Source organism: Delphinus delphis, chromosome X (genome assembly GCF_949987515.2).
Source record: "Delphinus delphis chromosome X, mDelDel1.2, whole genome shotgun sequence".
In the NCBI taxonomy this organism is placed as follows: Eukaryota; Metazoa; Chordata; class Mammalia; order Artiodactyla; family Delphinidae; genus Delphinus; species Delphinus delphis.
In genome coordinates, this window is record NC_082704.1 from 98560513 (window position 1) to 98582922 (window position 22410).

Sequence of the window (22410 nt, forward strand, 5' to 3'; positions counted from 1 at the left end):
CTATGTAAAGTTTCATTTTTTATCATGACTACTTATAAACTTAAACTCTTTCCCACCAAGTAACATTCCAAATGAATAGATATAAATTTTGCTAGTTTTGCAATGTTACATTTATAAATTTAGTCTCTAATCACTCACTATGCTCCCTAAATTCCTCTCATTCGATTAACTGGATGGTCCATGACTGAGGAAAAAGGCAGCAACAACCAGAAACACATAGAGATGTTAAAAATAGCATTCAGGGAAAGAAATATTAGTTTTACCCTCTGTATTATTACAAGGGGAAAAAAAAAGTTGCTGCTTTTTTTCCTGGCAGTAAGAGGAAATATAGACCCAAATAAATAAAAAAAAACAAAAAAAATGTCAGTATAAACATATGGATAACAAATCAAGTGATTTTAAAATTTTGCAAATATTAAAATCCTCATTCACTATGCAAGCAGTATTTAAAATTACACTGCTGCTTCATTTATGTGCAGCATAACTTATTTCCTGCTGTTCTAAATCAAGTTAGTCAGATTATTCTCGAGCATAAATTACATTTAGGGAATAATTTAGGTACTTTGGGACATACTTTAACACTTTCAGGCCATTAAGGAGATGCTCAATTCCATGAAATATATTTAAATAAATAACACCCTAGTAGCCTTCTGACATATCCATTGTGGCTTTATACTTAAGGTCTGCAAACTCAGCACTGGGCTGCTGAGTATTTCCTTCTACCTATTTCATCTTTGATTAGGTGAGTGGGAGGGCTCTTGGCGAAAGTCTCATGGTCCAAACTATAGCAGCTGATAAATAAAACTTAAATTAGTCATTTGCCTCAAATCATAGTACCTAACTCACCTACCCACACCCGCACTCCCCGATCCCTGTTTCCCCAGTAATCAAATTATTTAATAAAACCTAAGTATACTAGCAGTACTGAAATATTTCCTACAGAACGTGGCTCACTCTGGGGAACTCTTCCATGGCTTCAACTTTCCTCACCCCTCTCATACCCCTTTTAAATCTTACTCCTAACATTTCTAGACAAAAGTCAGTTCTCTCATGCCTAATTTATATACTGAGCCTAGTTCCATGCATGTATAATTAGACTCCATTCCAGTTGGCTGTCTCACTGCAACCACTCACTGGACACAGGCTTATACCCGAACCCATGACCTTGCCTCCTCACACAGGTAGAGCACAGTGGTCAGACTGCCTAGGGTGGAATCATGGCTCCACCATCTACTTTGGGGCCTTGGGCAAGTAAGTGACCTCTCTGGAAAGTTATTATAAAAGTAGTACCTCCCTCCTAAGGCTAATTTTGAGGGTTACATATATGAATGTATTTAAATTTCTTAGAACAGTAATTGGTAGGGTTCAACAAATATGAGTAGTAGTTTTTGTTATTATTATTCTGTCTATATTTGCTTAGGTTTTCAAATGCAACTCAAATCACCAGTATAGAATCCAAGCCATGTCATTGTCTCTCTGGTGGGGAATCAGATGTATAAGAAACAAGTTCATTTTCAGGATTGAAATTAATTAAATACATGATGGAATTAGCTTGTTTACAGAAGCTGAATCACTACTCCAGCATAGAATCCATGGTTGACCATGCCTGGCTCTAACCACCCTATATATATATTTGTTTTTTAAACACCTCTTATTGTGAAATATAACTGATAAACAGAAGAATCTATACAATACCATGTTACCATAACCCAAGACAAAAAATTTTTTAAAAATCTCCAGCAGTCAGAAATCCCTCTTGAACCCCCTCCCAATCATTATCCCCTCTTTCTCCCACAATATAACCTCCATCCTTTCGTGGTAATCATTTCCTTAGAAGTTTGTAATTTAAATACGCATTTCTAATAGTAGAGTTTGGCTGTTGTATGTTTTTGAACTTCTTATATATGGAACCATATAATATGTATTTTTTGGTAAGATGGTTCATTTGCTCAATACTATACATTTAAGATCAATCCAGGGGAAGATGGCGGAAGAGTAAGACGCGGAGATCATCTTCCTCCCCACAGATACACCAGAAATACATCTACACGTGGAACAACTCCTACAGAACACCTACTGAACGCTGGCAGAAGACCTCAGACCTCCCAAAAGGCAAGAAACACCCCCACGTACCTGGGTAGGGCAAAAGAATAAACAGAGACAAAACGATAGGGACGGCACCCGCACCAGTGGGAGGGAGCTGTGAAGGAGGAAAGCTTTCCACACACTAGGAAGCCCCTTCGCAGGCGGAGACTGCGGGTGGCGCAGGGGGAAAGCTTTGGAGCCGCGGAGGAGAGCACAGCAACAGGGGTGCGGAGGGCAAAGCTGAGAGATTCCCGCACAGAGGATCAGGGCCGACCGGCACTCACCAGCCCGAGAAGCTTGTCTGCTCACCCCCCAGGGGGGGCGGGGCTGGGAGTTGAGGCTCCGGCTTCCTTCAGAGCGCCAGGAGAGGGCTGGGGTTGGCAGCGTGAACACAGCCTGCAGGGGGTTAGTGCGCCACGGCTAGCCGGGAGGGAGTCCGGGTAAAAGTCTGGACCTTCCGAAGAGGCAAGAGACTTTTTCTTCCCTCTTGGTTTCCTGGTGCGTGAGGAAAGGGGATTAAGAGCGCTTCTTAAAGGAGCTCCAGAGAGGGGGGCGAGCCGCGGCTAAAAGCGCAGACCCCAGAGACGGGCATGAGACGCTAAGGCTGCTGCTGCTGCCACCAAGAAGCCGGTGTGTAAGCACAGGTTACAATCCACACCCCGCTTCCGGGGAGCCTCTGCAGTCCGCCACTGCCAGAGTCCCGGGCTCCAGGGACAACTACCCTGGGAGAACGCGCACGGCGCGCCTCAGGCTGGTGCAATGTCACGCCGGCCTCTGCCGCCGCAGGCTCGCCCCTCACGCCGTGCCCCTCCCTTCCCCCGGCCTGAGTGAGCCAGAGCCCCCGAATCATCTGCTCCTTTAACCCCGTCCTGTCTGAGCGAAGAACAGACGCCCTCCACGGACCTACACACAGAGGCGGGGCCAAATCCAAAGCTGAGCCCCTGGGAGCTGTGAGAACAAAGAAGATAAAGGGAAATCTCTCCCAGCAGCCTCAGAAGCAGCGGATTAAAGCTGCACAATCAACTTGATGTACCCTGCATCTGTGGAATACATGAATAGACAACGAATCATCCCAAATTGAGGAGGTGGAATTTGACAGCAAGATTTATGATTTTTTTCCCCTTTTCCTCTTTTTGTGAGTGTGTATGTGGATGCTTCTGTGTGAGATTATGTCTATATAGCTTTGCTTCCACCATTTGTCCTAGGGTTCTATCCTTCCTTTATTTTTTAAAAAAATTTTTTCTTAATAATTATTTTTTATTTTAATAACTTTATTTTATTTTACTTTATCTTCTTTCTTTCTTTCTTTCCTTCCTTCCCTCCTTTAGACAACGAATCATCCCAAATTGAGGAGGTGGACTTTGAGAGCAAGAATTATGATTTTTTCCCCTTTTCCTCTTTTTGTGAGTGTATATGTGTATGCTTCTGTGTGAGATTATGTCTAGATAGCTTTGCTTCCACCATTTGTCCTACGGTTCTATCCATCCGTTTTTTTTCTTAATGATTATTTTTTTATTTTAATAACTTTATTATATTTAATCTTACTTTATTTTACTTTATCTTCTTTCTTTTTTTCCATCCTTCCCTCCTCCCTTCCTTCCTTCCTCACTCCCTCCCTCCCTCCTTTCTTTCTTTCTTTCTACTCCTACTAATTCTTTCTTTCTACTTTTTCTCCCTTTTCTTCTGAGCCCTGTGGATGAAGGGCTCTTGGTGCTGCAGTCAGGAGTCAGTGCTGTGCCTCTGAGGTGGGAGAGCCAACTTCAGGACACTGGTCCACAAGAGACCTCCCAGCTCCACATAATATCAAAGGGCGAAAATCTCCCAGAGATCTTCATCGCAACACCAGCACCCAGCTTCACTCAACGACCAGCAAGCTACAGTGCTGGACATCCTATGCCAAACAACTAGTAAGACAGGAACACAACCCACCCATCAGCAGAGAAGCTGCCTAAAATCATAATAAGGCCACAGACACCCCAAAACACACCACAAGACATGGACCTGCCCACCAGAAAGACAAAATCCAGCCTCAGCCACCAAAACACAGGCACTTGTCCCCTCCACCAGGAAGCCTACACAACCCACTGAACCAGCCTTAGCCACTGGGGACAGACACCAAAAACAATGGGAACTACGAACCTGCAGCCTTCAAAAAGGAGACCCCAAACACAGTTAGATAAGCAAAATGAGAAGACAGAAAAACACACAGCAGATGAAGGAGCAAGATAAAAACCCACCAGACGTAACAAATGAAGAGGAAATGGGCAGTCTACCTGAAAAAGAATTCAGAATAATGACAGTAAAGATGATCCAAAATCTTGGAAATAGAATGGAGAATATACAAGAAACGTTTAACAAGGACCTGGAAGAAGTAAAGATGGAACAAACAACGATGAACAACACAATAAATGAAATTAAAAATACTCTAGATGGGATCAATAGCAGAATAACTGAGGCAGAAGAACGGATAAGTGACCTGGAAGATAAAATAGTGGAAATAACTACTGCAGAGCAGAATAAAGAAAAAAGAATGAAAAGAACTGAGGACAGTCTCAGAGACCTCTGGGACAACACTAAACACACCAACATTCGAATTATAGGGGTTCCAGAAGAAGAAGAGAAAAAGAAAGGGACTGAGAAAATATTTGAAGATATTATAGTTGAAAACTTCCCTAATATGGGAAAGGAAATACTTAATCAAGTCCAGGAAGCACAGACAGTCCCATACAGGATAAATCCAAGGAGAAACATGCCAAGACACATATTAATCAAACTGTCAAAAATTAAATACAAAGAAAACATATTAAAAACAGCAAGGGAAAAACAACAAATAACACACAAGGGAATTCCCATAAGGTTAACAGCTGATCTTTCAGCAGAAACTCTGCAAGCCAGAAAGGCATGGCAGGACATATTTAAAGTGACGAAGGAGAATAACCTGCAACCAAGATTACTCTACCCAACAAGGATCTCATTCAGATTTGATGGAGAAATCAAAATCTTTACAGACAAGCAAAAGCTGAGAGAGTTCAGCACCACCAAACTAGCTTTACAACAACTGCTAAAGGAATTTCTCTAGGCAGGAAAAACAAAGAGAAGGAAAAGACCTACAATAACGAACCCAAAACAATTAAGAAAATGGATATAGGAACATACATATCGATAATTACCTTAAATGTAAATGGACTAAATGCTCCCACCAAAAGACACAGATTGGCTGAATGGATACAAAAACAAGACCCATATATTTGCTGTCTACAAGAGACCCACTTCAGACCTAGAGACACATACGGACTGAAAGTAAGGGGATGGAAAAAGATATTTCATGCAAATGGAATCCAAAAGAAAGCTGGAGTACCAGTTCTCATATCAGACAATATAGACTTTAAAATAAATACTATTATAAGAGAGAAAGAAGGACAGTACATAATGATCAAGGGATCGATCCAAGAAGAAGATATAACAATTGTAAATATTTATGCACCCAACATAGGAGCACCTCAATACATAAGGTAAATACTAACAGCCATAAAAGGGGAAATCGACAGTAACACATTCATAGTAGGGGACTTTAAAACCCCACTTTCACCCATGGACAGATCATCCAAAATGAAAATAAATAAGGAAACACAAGCTTTAAATGATACATTAAACAAGATGAACTTGATATTTATAGGACATTCCATCCAAAAACAACAGAATACACATTTTTCTCAAGTGCTCATGTAACATTCTCCAGGATAGATCATATCTTGGGTCACAGGTCAAGCCTTGGTAAATTTAAGAAAATTGAAATTGTTTCAAGTATCTTTTCTGACCACAACTTAATGAGAGTATCAATTACAGGAAAAGATCTGTAAAAAATACAAACACATGGAGGCTAAACAATACACTACTTAATAACAAAATGATCATGGAAGAAATCAAAGAGGAAATTAAAAAATATCTAGAAACAAATGACAATGGAGACACGACGACTCAAAATCTATGGGATGCAGCAAAAGCAGTTCTAAGAGGGAAGTTTATAGTAATGCAGTCCTACCTTAAGAAACAGGAAACATCTCAAATAAACAACCTAACCTGGCACCTAAAGCAATAAGAGAAAGAAGAACAAAAAAACCCCAAAGTTAGCAGAAGGAAAGAAATTATAAAAATCAGATCAGAAATAAATGAAAAAGAAATGAAGGAAACAATAGCAAAGATCAATAAAACTAAAAGCTGGTTCTTTGAGGAGATAAACAAAATTGATAAACCATTAGCCAGACTCATCAAGAAAAAAAGGGAGAAGACTCAAATCAATAGAATTAGAAATGAAAAAGGAGAAGTAACAACTGACACTGCAGAAATACAAAAGATCATGAGAGATTACTACAAGCAACTCTATGCCAATAAAATGGACAACCTGGAAGAACTGGAAAAATTCTTAGAAATGCATAACCTGCCAAGACTGAATCAGGAAGAAATAGAAAATATGAACAGACCAATCACAAGCACTGAAATGGAAACTGTGATTAAAAATCTTCCAACAAACAAAAGCCCAGGACCAGATGGCTTCACAGGCGAATTCTATCAAACATTTAGCAAAGAGCTAACACCTATCTTTCTCAAACTCTACCAAAATATAGCAGAGGGAGGAACACTCCCAAACTCATTCTATGAAGCCACCATCACCTTGATACCAAAACCAGACAAGGATGTCACAAAGAAAGAAAACTACAGGCCAATATCACTGATGAACATAGATGCAAAAATCCTCAACAAAATACTAGCAAACAACCCAACAGCACATTAAAAGGATCATACACCATGATCAAGTGGGGTTTATTCCAGGAATGCAAGGATTCTTCAATATACACAAATCAATCAATGTGATAAACCATATTAACAAAGTGAAGGAGAAAAACCATATGATCATCTCAATAGATGCAGAGAAAGCTTTCGACAAAATTCAACACCCATTTATGATAAAAACCCTCCAGAAAGTACGCATAGAGGGAACTTTCCCCAACATAATAAAGGCCATACATGACAAACCCACAGCCAACACCGTCCTCAATGGTGAAAAACTGAAAGCATTTACACTAAGATCAGGAACAAGACAAGGATGCCCACTCTCACCACTCTTAGTCAACATAGTTTTGGAAGTTTTAGCCACATCAATCAGAGAAGAAAAGGAAATAAAAGGAATCCAAATCGGAAAAGAAGAAGAAAAGCTGTCACTGTTTGCAGATGACATGGTACTATACACAGAGAATCCTAAAGATGCTACCAGAAAACTACTAGAGCTAATCAATGAATCTGGTAAAGTAGCAGGATACAAAATTAATGCACAGAAATCTCTGGCATTCCTATACACTAATGATGAAAAATCTGAAAGTGAAATCAAGAAAACACTTCCATTTACCACTGCAACAAAAATAATAAAACATCTAGGAATAAACCTACCTAAGGAGACAAAAGACCTGTATGCAGAAAATTATAAGACACTGATGAAAGAAATTAAAGATGATACAAACAGATGGAGAGATATACCATGTTCTTGGATTGGAAGAATCAACATTCTGAAAATGATTCTACTACCCAAAGCAATCTACAGATTCAATGGAATCCCTATCAAACTACCACTGGCATTTTTCAGAGAACTAGAACAAAAAAATTCACAATTTGTATGGAAACACAAAATACCCCGAATAGCTAAAGCAATCTTGAGAACGAGAAATGGAGCTGGAGGAATCAGACTCCCTGACTTCAGACTATACTACAAATCTACAGTAATCAAGACAGTATGGTACTGTCACAAAAACAGAAATATAGATCAATGGAACAGCATAGAAAGCCCAGAGATAAACCCACGCACATATGGTCACCTTATCTTTGATAAAGGAGGCAGGAATGTACAGTGGAGAAAGGACAGCCTCTTCAATAAGTGGTGCTGGGAAAACTGGACAGGTACATATAAAAGTATGAGATTAGATCACTCCCTAACACCATACACAAAAATAAGCTCAAAATGGATTAAAGACCTAAATGTAAGGCCAGAAACTATCAAACTCTTAGAGGAAAACATAGGCACAACAGTCTGTGACATAAATCACAGCAAGATCCTTTCTGACCCACCTCCCAGAGAAATGGAAATAAAAACAAAAATAAACAAATGGGACCTAATGAAACTTCAAAGCTTTTGCACAGGAAAGGAAACCATAAACAAGACCAAAAGACAGCCCTCAGAATGGGAGAAAATATTTGCAAATGAAGCACCTGACAAAGGATTAATCTCCAAAATATACAAGCAGTTCATGTGGCTCAATATCAAAACAAAAACAAACAACCCAATCCAAAAATGGGCAGAAGACCTAAATAGAAATTTCTCCAAAGAAGATATATAGACTGCCAACAAAGACATGAAAGAATTCTCAACTTCACTGATCATTAGAGAAATGCAAATCAAAAACTACAATGAGGTATCACCTCACACCAGTCAGAATGGCCATCATCAAAAAATCTAGAAACAATAAATGCTGGAGAGGGTGTGGAGAAAAGGGAACACTCTTGCACTGTTGGTGGGAATGTAAATTGATACAGCCACTGTGGAGAACAGTATGGAGGTTCCTTAAAAAACTACAAATAGAACTACCATATGACCCAGCAATCCCACTACTGGGCATATACCCTGAGAAAACCATAATTCAAAAAGAGTCATGTACCAAAATGTTCACTGCAGCTCTATTTACAATAGCCCAGAGATGGAAACAACCATCATCGGATGACTGGATAAAGAAGATGTGGCACATATACAGAATGGAATATTACTCAGCCATAAAAAGAAACGAAATTGAGCTATTTGTAATGAGGTGGATAGACCTAGAGTCTGTCATACAGAGTGAAGTAAGTCAGAAAGAGAAAGACAAATACCATATGCTAACACATATATATGGAATTTAAGAGAAAAAAATGTCATGAAGAACCTAGGGGTAAGACAGGAATAAAGACACAGACCTACTAGAGAATGGACTTAAGGATATGGGGAGGGGGAAGGGTAAGCTGTGACAGAGCGCGAGAGAGGCATGGACATATATACACTACCAAACGTAAGGTAGATAGCTAGTGGGAAGCAGCCGCATAGCACAGGGAGATCAGCTCGGTGCTCTGTGACCGCCTGGAGGGGTGGGATAGGGAGGGTGGGAAGGAGGGAGACGTAAGAGGGAAGAGATATGGGAACATATGTATATGTATAACTGATTCACTTTGTTATAAAGCAGAAACTAACACACCATTGTAAAGCAATTATACTCCAATGAATATGTAAAAAAAAAAGATTAATCCATATTTTTGCTTATACATTGCTGTATAATATTCCATAGTGTGATTTTCTTTTTAAACTGTTAATAAATATCTAGGTTGTTTCTAGTTTGGGGCTACTATGATGCTGCTATAGGCATTCCTGTACCTGTCTCCTGGAATGTGTACACAAGTATTTCTGTAGAGTATATACCTAGGAGTGAAACTGATGGACCATCAGTCATGCATGCACATCTCTAATATTACCAATTAATGCCAAATCATTTTTACCCCTAGTTGTAGTACTGAATGAAAGTTTATACTCTTTTTACAATTTATCATTTTTTACAATTTTTTTACAATCTTTTTACAATTTATAAATTTACGATTTATAGTCCATGTAGCAGTGTATGAGAATTCCAGTTGTTCCATATTCTCACCATCATGTGGTACTATCAGACTTTTAAATTTCAACTATTCTGGGTGGTATATAGTGATATGTTATTTTAGTTTTAATTTGCAAGTTCCTGACTACTAATGGGGCTGACAAAATCTTTCCATGTTTATTGGCCATTTGTATTTCTTATTTTGTGAAGATGACAAAAGTCTTGGTGTTATTGTGAAACATAAAACACAGTTGTTATTTACTACAAAGTGATAATTCTATGAATACCATCCAGATCAAATAGAAAACATTGTCAGCAGCCCAGAAGCCCTCTTTGTGCCCCTTTTCACATTTCAAGAACTTCTCCCAATTTTCTACCAGATAGTCTGCTCTTAAAGATTTACAGGAATTCTTCATGATTATGGATATACACATTATATTATTTATATGTGTGTTCCAAATATTTTATCCCACTCTGTGACTTTCATTTTCACTCTCTCAATGTCATCTTTTGATGTACAGAAGTTATTAACATACAATATAGTCCAGTTTATTATTTTATGATTAGTGCTTTATACATCTCTTTAAGAAATCTTCCATTACCCAATATTCATTTACAAATACGCCTTTACTTTGTTATAAAAGTTTTATTAGTTTGCTTTTTCCCATTCATATCTATAATCCTCCAGTATTATATTTTTGTGTATAGTGTGAAATAGAATGTATATATATTTTTTTCGCAGCAAGACATTCTGTTTTAATTTTTAAGGCAAGGCATACAAACAGAACAAAATAATGCTGTACAGTGGAAAAATAAAAGTGTGTGCTGTGAAAAATAGGCCTCTGTCCCACTTCAGACACCCCCCAACTCTGCTAGTTATTCTCTCATTGTAACTAAGACTTTTATAATTTGAAATATTTATAGAGCTGGGCAAATAAACAAATACAGTGTTTTAAAGTGAGCTTTCTCATTCAGTTTTATTGTTTTCAATATATCCATTGCTAGCCTTTTTACAGCTCTGGATTGACATTTTATTTTGTAACACCCAGCTTATTTCATCTTTATTCTTCTCTAGGTTGTGAGTCTGATTCTCAGGCTTCACCAGTTTGGAGTGGTTCTTTGATTTTGTTTCTCACAGTGGTTATAATACTGGAGTTTAGGAACTCATTCTCAGGCCTCTATTCCCTCTCTGCACTGCTAAATTCTACACATTTTGTTTCCCCTGTATCTTATAAATTTCCATTTATTGCCACATGAACAAACAGAAAAGACAGACCTTATTTGAACTGTATTACAGACTTACAGACATCAACACTTAATGTGACCCCTTTCCAATTACAGGGGTCTCTTTTGCCATATTTAAAGAAGACAGGGATATTTTCCCTCAAAAAACAAAACAAAACAAAAAAAAACCTAGTTCACCTAGTTATTACAGGTGAAGCTTTTGGGTTTGGATTTCCTTTCTGGACATTTCCCTATACAATCTCATTCACTCTTAAAGGTTCAAGTAACATCTACAGCAGGGGTTAGCAAACTGTATCTATAAAGTGCTTGAAAAAAATATTTTAGGCCTTTTTGGCCATGCAATCTTTGTAACAGCTACTCAGCTTTGCCATTGTAGCTCAACATCAGCCACTGACTGAATAAAAGCAAATGGGTTTGGCTAGATCCCAATAAAACTCTATTTACAAAAACAGGTGTTGGGCCAGATTGGGCCCACGGGCTGTACTTTACCTACCCATCATCTATAAAATGATTACCACATAGCCCCAGGTTCTAGCCCTCACCTGAGCTCTATATCTAGCTGTTTTTTGTACTATCCTCACCAGAACATTCTATGTGAACCTCAAACATGACATGTTTACAATTCCTTATTTTCTCCTCTAAGTCTTATAATTTTAGTTAAGGATTTCCAAGCTCGAAATCTTGAGGTCATTCTTTACTCCTCCCTTTCTTTCTCACCATGCTTGCCTCTATATCTATCTCATCAATTCTAAACCAGAAATGAGTCTTCAATTTGGCTTCTTCCCTCCAGCCCCACTTCCATAGCCTTTCTTGAAATCCCCTAATAACTTTTTTCCTCGCAATATCCTAACTAATTTCTCCCTATAGTCAGTTTCTGACCACTCTCTAACCTATGTCTACACTGCCATCCCTTCTTCCTCTTTGGTTCCAACATGGACGTTCACAGACATTCACATAGCCCACAATGTATATATTATACTTTCAAACACCGAATATCTCAAAAACTTCCACAACAATCCACCCCCCCTTTTACTCTGGGCCTTTTGCTATATCTTAGAATGCCACACCTTTGCAATGTCACTTTATTCTGTGAGGCCTGTCTCCCTTGAAATTAGTTACTTCCTCAGGCGAACTCCCCTCACTGTACAAAAACCTCTATTAACATAATACTTCATGTTCTAACTATGTATTTACAGAGCTGTCTTTCCCAGCAGACTATGACCTTTTAGAGAAAGGAATACACCTCATTCACCTTTGAATTCCTAGTACTAAGCAAAGTTCCTGGCACAGGATAAGTGTTTAATACATTTTTTAAATGAATGAATGAATGAATGAATGAATAAAAGAGTTCATGAGTAATTTCCATGGGCTCCTTATATGTTCCATTTAGGAGCCATGAAGGCTTAGGTATATCACTTTACCTCTTTTAATCCAGGTGTCTCATAAATAAAGCCAGGATAATACTGCCTACATTACACAGCACTTTGATGAGGATGAATGTATGCTGTAAGCTATAGACAGCAATAACATTTTAGTGCTATTGTTGTTAATAAAAACCTTTAGTAATCTGCACATTTTATAACATTGACACAGAATTTAGAATTTAAAAATATCTTAGCCTATATCAGAAATCATTTTCCAAATAGGTAAATATGTTTTCAGTGAATTGTGGATCTTAATAATAGAAAATAACATTTAAATATAAATAATTTAGCTCAACACCATCCTAAAAAAATAATAGTTTATACAAACTTGCCGACATCTAATTTAAGTATGAGGATGAATACTTACTTACGAACTATGACTCTTTAATGGGAATGTTCCAAATAAAATAATATTGATAAAATTCACCTTACATCAAAGAACTCAATAGTGTTACCTTAAAAATAATGATAAAGTTAGATCAATGCTGACGACATTATTTGTAAAGGCTCACAAACACTTTACACCTAAAAATATTTAAAGAAATATTAAAAGTCTTTAGACTTCTAAAGTGTTGTTTTTTTTAAAAAAATTTGCTGGTCTCTAATTGGGCACACATATCTGGATAGGATCTAAAATCGGTATTGTAGTAGTTTCTTTTTCCTACAATTAGGCAGATTTGTGGAAAAGGAAGTTAAAATAGAATAGTCTCATGGAAAACCTTGAGTCATCTTAAATAAGGACTTTTTGAATTGTAAGTACACACAATATCACACACACACACACACACACACACACACACACACATATATATATATATATATATATATATATATATATATATATGTATGTACACCAAAATCAAGAACTTGACCTAAGTGGATATTAGGAGTTTGGGGGACCTTGATTAAGCATATTATTTTGGCTTAGGAAGAGACACCCTAAACATCCCTGAGATAAATTTAGAAGTACCCAAATAGGTAGGGGTCCATATCATCATCTACATTTGATATCTGATTGCTTAATTAGCTAATTATAAAAAGAAAAGGATTTCTCAGGGTATATGCCCAGTAGTGGGATTGCTGGGTCGTCTGGTAGTTCTATTTTTAGTTTTTTAAGGAACCTCCATACTGTTCTCCACAGTGGCTGTATCAATTTACATTCCCACCAACAGTGCAAGAGTGTTCCCTTTTCTCCACACCCTCTCCAGCATTTATTGTTTCTAGATTTTTTGATGCTGGCCATTCTGACTGGTGTGAGGTGATACCTCATTGTAGTTTTGATTTTCATTTCTCTAATGATTAGTGATGTTGAGCATCCTTTCATGTGTTTGTTGGCAATCTGTATATCTTCTTTGGAGAAATGTCTATTTAGGTCTTCTGCCCATTTTTGGATTGGGTTGTTTGTTTTTTTGATATTGAGCTGCTTGTATATTTTGGAGATTAATCCTCTGTCAGTTTGCAAATATTTTCTCCCATTCGAGGGCTGTCTTTTCGTCTGGTTTATGGTTTCCTTTGCTGTGCAAAAGCTTTTAAGTTTCTTTAGTTCCCATTTGTTTATTTTTGTTTTTATCCCACTACGGGGCATATACCCTGAGAAAACCATAATTCAAAAAGAGTCATGTATCGCAATGTGCATTGCAGCACTGTGTACAACAGCCAGGACATGGAAGCAACCTAAGTGTCCATCGACAGATGAATGGATAAATAAAATGTGGCACATATATACAATGGAATATCACTCAACCATAAAACGAAACGAAATTGAGTTATCTATAGTGAGGTGGATGGACCTAGAGCCTGTCCTACAGAGTGAAGTAAGTCAGAAAGAGAAAAACAAATACCAAATGCTAACACACATATATGGAATCTAAAAAAAAAAAAAAAAAAAAAGAAAGAAATGGTTCTGAAGAAGCTAGAAGCAGGACAGGAATAAAGACGCAGATGTAGAAAAATGGACTTGAGGACACGGGGAGGGGGAAGGGTAAGCTGGGATGAAGTGAGAGAGTGGCGTGGACATATATGCACTACCAAATGTAAAATAGATAGCTAGTGGGAAGCAGCCGCATAGCACAGGGAGATCAGCTCGGTGCTTTGTGACCACCTAGAGGGGTGGGATAGGGAGGGTGGAAGGGAGACGCAGGAGGGAGGGAATATGGTGATATATGTATATGTATAGCTAATTCACTTTGTTATACAGCAGAAACTAACACACCATTGTAAAGCAATTATACGACAATAAAGACGTTAAAAAAAAGAAAAGTGTCTCTGATATTACTAATGTCTGTGGTGTTCTACAAATCTCCTTTGTCTTTCTCTTTTACAAACATCTTTGCTATAGTCCAAAGTCCCAGCAGGCCAATGACTGTGTAAAGGCTGCAGTATTTGACAGTTCTGTCATGTTGGAAAAATATTCAGGGTATGCTATTCCTGCACTGCTTGTGAAAAAAACAATGTAGGATTATGCTAATATTAAACTAAAAATTATGCAATTTCAAGGTCTTGATTTGGCACAATTAGCACCCTGTAAAAATATTCAAAGTAATAAAAATAGTTTGCTATTAGTGAGCTGCAATGTTACCTTTAACATTAGGATATTTTGGAAAAATTAACTACAGAAACTGATTCAGCAGTCTAAATAAAATAATCTATATTTCTTAAAAAGTTTAAGATAAAATTCTTTTTGAGGACCTGATATATTCATGGATCTCCTTTACAAAATGTTAGCATTTAATTTAAATTTATACATCTTTAGAATATAGTCTCACATTTTGTATGAAGACATAATAGTTTCACTTTAACACAGGCCATAGCATGGACATATATACACTACCAAACATAAAATAGATAGCTAGTGGGAAGCAGCCACATAGCACAGGGAGATCAGCTCGGTGCTTTGTGACCCCCTAGAGGGGTGGGATAGGGAGGGTGGGAGGAAGACGCAAGAGGGAAGAGATATGGGGACATATGTATATGTATAGCTGATTCACTTTGCTATACAGCAGAAACTAACACACCGTTGTAAAGCAATTATACCCCCAATAAAAATTTAAAAAAAAAACAAAAAAAGCCCCAAACAAAATAAATAAAACAGGCCATAGGGGACTTCCCTGGTGGTCCAGTGGTTAAGACTCTGTGCTTCCACTGCACAGGGTGCAGGTTCAATCCCTGGTCGGGGAACTAAGATCCTGCATGCCCACGTGGCGTGGCCAAAAATAAAATAATAATAATAATAAAACAGGCCATAAAACAAGGAAGCTGTGCAGCTTAAGAAGTCTGAAGACAGGTAAACATGGGTTTGATATTCTGCTTTATTGCTTAATAGTGCTTTGTAAACTTCAGCAGGTGATTTAATTTGCTAGTTTTATAATTCTCATTTGTGAAATAGGCATGATAATATCCACTTCACAAAACTGTTATGAGGATTAGGAATAATATAGTAAAGTTTGTTAAGCACACAGTAAGTGCTCACTCAATGTTGCCAATAACAATAAACATAATATCCAGATGTATACAAATATGAATATATAAATATTATATATAAATAGCCATGTGATATAAATGTAATTACCATGCTCATAAAATATTATTAAAATTTCAAATATATATATGATCATTTTCTTTTCAATATGTATCTATAAATGAAGAAAATATGTATGACTCCTGTACATTTCCTCATTCACACGCAAAAGGAGAATATCTTCAGGTAGATCTAGTATTCTTGTCGTGTAAGACTCAGACATTTCACTATGTGTAAAATGATTTTATTGCTCTTATAATTGAGCAAACCTAAACTACTATAGCAAATGGAGTCATCTGTCTTTCCTGGTTTCTTTCTAAATGAGGGAGGGACAGTGCCCTTGATTTGGCTACAAAATTAACGTCAATTGTTTTCTGCTAAGGGAGAATGAGAGGGGGGGAAAGAAAGGTGAACATATTTTGATCTTCAGGGCAAATAATACATTTAGGTGTCATTATCTTCTCAAAAGTATTAAAACACAAATTCCAAACATGCAGGGTAAGATCAAAAAATAGAAAAGTATGACATTTTCCTTCTTAGGCTACCAAAATGTTCATTTCCTCCATAGGCTGTTACAGCAAATCAAAATATACCACTTGAGATCAGCTTATAAACGTGTCTCTTTTTTACATGGGCACTCATTTTTTTCAACCATTATTAAAAATAAAGATTAAGGTTACTGTGTATCTCAGAATATATTTGGCATGAGAGCACAATAATACAAATATAAAAACAAAATTGAAACAATTAACTTTTCACTTAGCTTGATTCTACATGGGCTTATACAGTTTCGCTGGGACTATTACCTTCCACAAGGCTGCTTTTCCTATTAAGGTAGTTATAATTAACAAGAGCCCCCACACACATAATGGTTACCATCTACCACGTTAATGAACATATACAAGCTATGATTTTTCCTAATTTTACTACATTTCATTTTTTTAACATCTTTATTGGAGTATAATTGCTTTACAATGGTGTGTTAGCTTCTGCTGTATAACAAAGTGAATCAGCTATACATATACATATATCCCCGTATCTCCTCCCTCTTGCGTCTCCCTCCCACCCTCCCTATCCCATCCCTCTAGGTGGACACAAAGCACTGAGCTGATCTCCCTGTGCTATGCAGCTGCTTCCCACTAGCTATCTATTTTACATTTGGTAGTATATATATGTCCATGCCACTCTCTCACTTCGTCCCAGCTTACCCTTCCCCCTCCCCGTGTCCTCAAGTCCATTCTCTATGTCTGCATCTTTACCATATGTTAACACATATATATGGAATACATTTCATTTTATTAGAACCAATCTCAAAGTTTACGTAATTTAAAAAATTAATAGTGGCATTTATAATTGTCAGTTCATTCTAAAATAATTTTCCAGGGCTTCCCTGGTGGTGCAGTGGTTAAGAATCTGCCTGCCAATGGAGTGGACACGGGTTTGAGCCCTGGTCTAGGAAGATCCCACATGCCTCGGAGCAGCTAAGCCCGTGCGCCACAACTACTGAGCCTGCGCTCTAGAGCGCGTGAGCTACAAATATTGAAGCCCGCGCGCGTAGAGCTCGTGCTCAGCAACAAAAGAAGCCACTGCAATGAGAAGTCTGCACACTGCAATGAAGAGTAGCCCCCGCTCACCGCAACTAGAGAAAGTCCACGCACAGCAACTAAGACCCAACACAACCAAAAATAAATAAAATAAATTTATAAAAAAAAAATAATTTTCCAAACAAAGAAAAAAATTCCCATTTTACTACTGTAAGTTGGGCTTCAAACATGCAGAAATAGTACAATAGAAAAAGAACAAATTTAGAAGAGCCAAGTGCAGTTAACAGAGAATTAGTGTTAAAATTACACCAGACTAACATTTCAATTAGAAATAGCAAGGAGAAAATATCTAGGCTATCAGAGGTTGTAAGCAGTAAAGAAAATAAGAACCATGACCTATTTTGCTGGGAGTTGTATCCATAAGTCAAAGGGAAAGTGTCCAAAGGACTTTCTTATAAAGTTAGATAAGCAGTAATTAATTTCAAGGCAGATTTCTGGTTATGTATGTGTGTGTATATACATACGTATATAACATACATACATATATATATATATATATATTTTATATAGACAAACATATGACAAATAAATATGCCAGGAGTACCTTATTAGGAATATGACTGTGATGCTCATTTTAGTTGAGTCTGCTGATCCCCTGAACATGTGGTGGACTCCCCCACTCCTACTCCCCAGGATGGATGTCCTGTGGGAGCAGGCCAGTTCCAGCACAGCATCACACCTTTGCTTCAAATTCACTGAACTAAAATCTGACCCAACCCTAGCAAGTATAACTCAAGGAAACTTTCATCATATCTGACTTACTAAGTTATGAGTAAATATCATCATAAAAATCAAGCTCCTTTTGCTATTTCATATTCCACCTTATTAAAAGCACAAGTGTATGAGGAAAATATTCTTGGCATAAAACTACTATAGTCATTAAAGTTTTTCTTTCCTACACCTGAAGGCACATGTCTAAACCTGTAGGCGTTACTTTATTATTTAATTAGAGCAGATTCTTTTCTATCATTTTAGGTGTTTCATCTGAAGTTTGAATAACATCAGTATATGCTGTGCTCTCAAGCGAGTAAATATAGTTTGTGCAGAAAGAGGAAAGAGTAGAAGCAAATTTTTAAAAAAAAATTAATACGTGTAAAGAAACAACTCCTAAGAAATAAAATATCCATGTTCACAGCCCACAGCCCATAAATGCACATGATGTATAGTATTTGCCTGTTTTATTTAACCATTAATTCATTCATTTAATAAACATTTATTGAATGCTTAGTATTGGAGCTGTCAGAATGTTCAATTCAGGGGGTATTAAAGATGAAAAAAGATACTATCCCTGCCAATGAGAAACTCCCAGTTTAACGTGTGTATTAACTATTTTAATGAGGACATGTGCCAAAATTGTAACATATAAAGTACTTGCCCAGTGCACATCTTGCCTTTCCATTTCAAAGTACACTGGCTCAACTTTGAAATGCCAACACTTACATTTCTCTGCCTGAGGACTCCCTCTGGCTGCAGAAGTCTGCTTTGCCTACTTATATGGCAAGACAAAACTGCTCAGGAATTAACACCCCTGGAAGCAGCTCCCCAACAATAACTGATGGAAATTGATGTATAAATACCCCCAGCTCATCTGGCACCCTCAAGTGGGATAACTCTGAGTTATATCTTTTACACTGCCTCTCAAAGTTTCCTCATGGGGATTAAGCTCCAGAAACGCAAAGTGTTAACTGAGTTGAAAACACACCTTTTACTGGCTTCCTTCCAGTTCCTATCTCACTTCTCTGAGATGTTCCCTGTACCTCCCAAATAACCTACTTGGACTGGAGTTCTTTCCTCAGCATCAGCTTTTGGGGGAATCCAAATGAAGACAAAAGACAATGCCAGCATAAAGGAGAATTCTATCCTAAAGGATTATGAGAGTAAAAGGGAGAAAGTTGTTAGGGGAGGCATCACAGTAGACTGGGGTCTAGAAGGGTAAGCAGAGGTATCTCAGAGAAAGAAGGAAGGGCATTATATGAAGCGGAGCCTGCATGTGTGAAGGCTTAGACTAGTGGTTCTAAAATTAACATCAACGGCCCTAGAGGGCTTCTTAAAACACAGATTGCTGAGCCTTACCTTCAGAGTTTCTAATATCAAAGGCCTAAGAATTTTTATTTCTAACAAGTTCCCAGGTGATGCTGATGCTGCTAGTTTGGGAACCACTGGCATGAAGGGAATGGCCAAATGATAGGTGGGCAAGAGGGACTGGATTAAGATTATGAAGACTCATGAATGTACTGTGATCTAAACTTTTTTTTTGGGGGGGGGTTCATTATGGCTAAAATTTTTATTGCAAAGAAAAGCATATGAAACAAAAGTACTAAATAATTGTAGATCTGTGTAATACAATAAATGACAAAATCCCTGGAGAGAGAACATACAGAATATTTTTTATATAGTTCCCGACAGGATTTCTCAGGCTATATTTTCTGCCCAAATTTTGCATATATGTAAAATATAATCCCCATTTCCCACTAACTCTATGACTATTAGTTTGGCAGCTTCATGTTTCTCACAGGCTATGGGCATGGGCCACAGCATAACTGGCTGGTCCAACAATCAGCCAGCAGGGCCAGCAGCACGGAAGACATACATGACCACAGGAAGCAGAAGGCATTAATTGCCTATAGCTGCCCTCCACTGTGAGAGAGCACTGCATTTTTTCCCTGAAAGAGAGGGTTAATTATGTTGGGTCAAGAAAAGAGATATGGGTTATTACTAGCTGTCTTTCTGTCTTAAACCCGTACAAATGGATCATAAACAGAATGAGACCATAGCAGAAGCTTGATTTCCAATCAGAGGTTTTGTTTGTTTGTTCCTTGGAAAAGGATTCACTCCATCTACTTAATTAACACATCTATAACTTTACATACTTAATATATTTTATAGTGTTTTTTTGGTGAGAACATTTAAATTTTACTCTCTTAGCAAATTTCAATCATACAATACGCTGTTAACAACTATAGTCACCATGTTATACATTAGATCCTCGGACCTTATTCATCTTACAGCTTAGGACGCGCAGGCTCAGCGGCCATGGCTCACGGGCCCAGCCGCTCCGCAGCATGTGGGATCCTCCCGGACCAGGACACGAACCCGTGTCCCCTGCATTGGCAGATGGACTCTCAACCACTGCGCCACCAGGGAAGCCCGGCAATCACTTTTCAACACTCTGTTTCTATGACTTTGACTTTTTTTTTTAGATTATATATATAAGTGATACCATGCAGCATTTTTCTTTCTCTGTCTGGCTTATTTCACTTAGTATAACGACCTCAAGGTCTATCTATGTTGTCACAAATGGCAGTATTCCCTTTTTCTCATTGATGAATAATATTCTTCTCTCTCTCTCTCTCTCTCTCTCTCTGTGTGTGTGTGTGTGTGTGTGTGTGTGTGTGTGTGTGTGTGTGTGTGTGTGTGTGTGTGTGTGTGTATCACATCCTCTTTATCTATGCACCCACTGAGGGGCATTTAGGTTGTTTCCATATCTTGGCTATTGTAAATAATGCTGCAGTGGAACATAGGAGTACAGCTATGTCTCCGATATCCTGTTTTCATTTCTTTGGATTTATATCCTGAAGTTGGAATGGTGGATCATACAGTAGTTCTATTTTTTAACTTTTTGAGGAACCTCCATACTATTCTCCATAGTGTCTACACCAATTTACATTCTCACCAACACTGAACAAAGTTTCCCTTTTCTCCATATCCTAACACTTGTTATTGCTTGTCTTTTTGATGATGGTCATTCTAACAGGTGTGAGGTAATAGGTTATTATCATTTTGATGTGCATTTCCCTGATGATCAGTGATGTTGAACATCTTTTCATGTACATGTTGGCCATTTGTATGTCTGCTTTGGAAAAATGTCTATTCAGTTTCCCTGTCCACTTTTTAACTGGATTGTTTGCTTGCTATTGAGTTGTATAGGTTCTTTATATTTTTTGGATATTAACCCCTTATCAGTTATACAATTTGCAAATATTTTCTCCCATTCCATAGGTTACCTTTCTATTTTGTTGATGGTTTCCTTTGCTGTGCAGATGTTTTTTAGTTCATTGTAGTCTCATTTTTTAATTTTTGGTTTTGTCGCCTTTGTTTTTGGTGTCAAGTCCAAAAAATCATCACCAAATCAATTTCAAGGAGCTTATCCCTTATATTTTCTTCTAGAAGTTTTATGGTTTCAGGTCTTAAATATGTCTTTAATCCATTTTGAGTTGATTTTGGTGTATGGTGTAAGACAGAGGTCAGATTCATTCTTTTGCATGTGGCTGTCTAGTTTCCCAACACCATTTATGGAAGAGACTATCCTTTCCCCATAGTATATTCTTGGCTCTTTTGTAAAAAAATAATTGACTGTATATGCATGGGTTTGTTTCTGGGCTCTCTAGTCTATTCCATTGATCTATGTGTCTGTTTTCATGCCAATACAATGCTGGTTTTGATTACTATTGCTTTGCTATATAGTTTGAAGTCAGGAAGTGTGATTCCTCCAGCTTTGCTTTTCTTTCTCAAGATCGCTTTGGCTATCTGGAGTATTTTGTGGCTGCATACAAATTTTGATTGTTCAATTTCTATGAAAAACTCCATTGGAATTTTGATAGTGGTTGCACTGAATCTATAGATTGCTTCAGGTAGTATGAACATTTTAACAATATTAATTCTTCCAATCCATGAGCACAGAACATTTTTCCATTTATTTGTGTCTTCGATTTTTTTCATCAATATCTTATGGTTTTCAGTGTACAGATCTTTCACTTCCTTGGTTAAACTTATTTCTAAGTATTTTATTCTTTTTGATGCAATTGTAAATGGGATTATTTTCTTAATTTCTCTTTCTGATAGTTCATTGTTCAGCTGACTTTTTTACACTG

The 22410-nt window shown here is 37.5% G+C and overlaps 1 protein-coding gene across 3 annotated transcripts in view; it reads right to left on the reverse strand.

Moving 5' to 3' along the window:
* The window catches only part of DMD (dystrophin), a 2124682-nt gene that overhangs the window by 1142753 nt on the left and 959519 nt on the right, over nucleotides 1-22410 (reverse strand). The window lies entirely within an intron of this gene.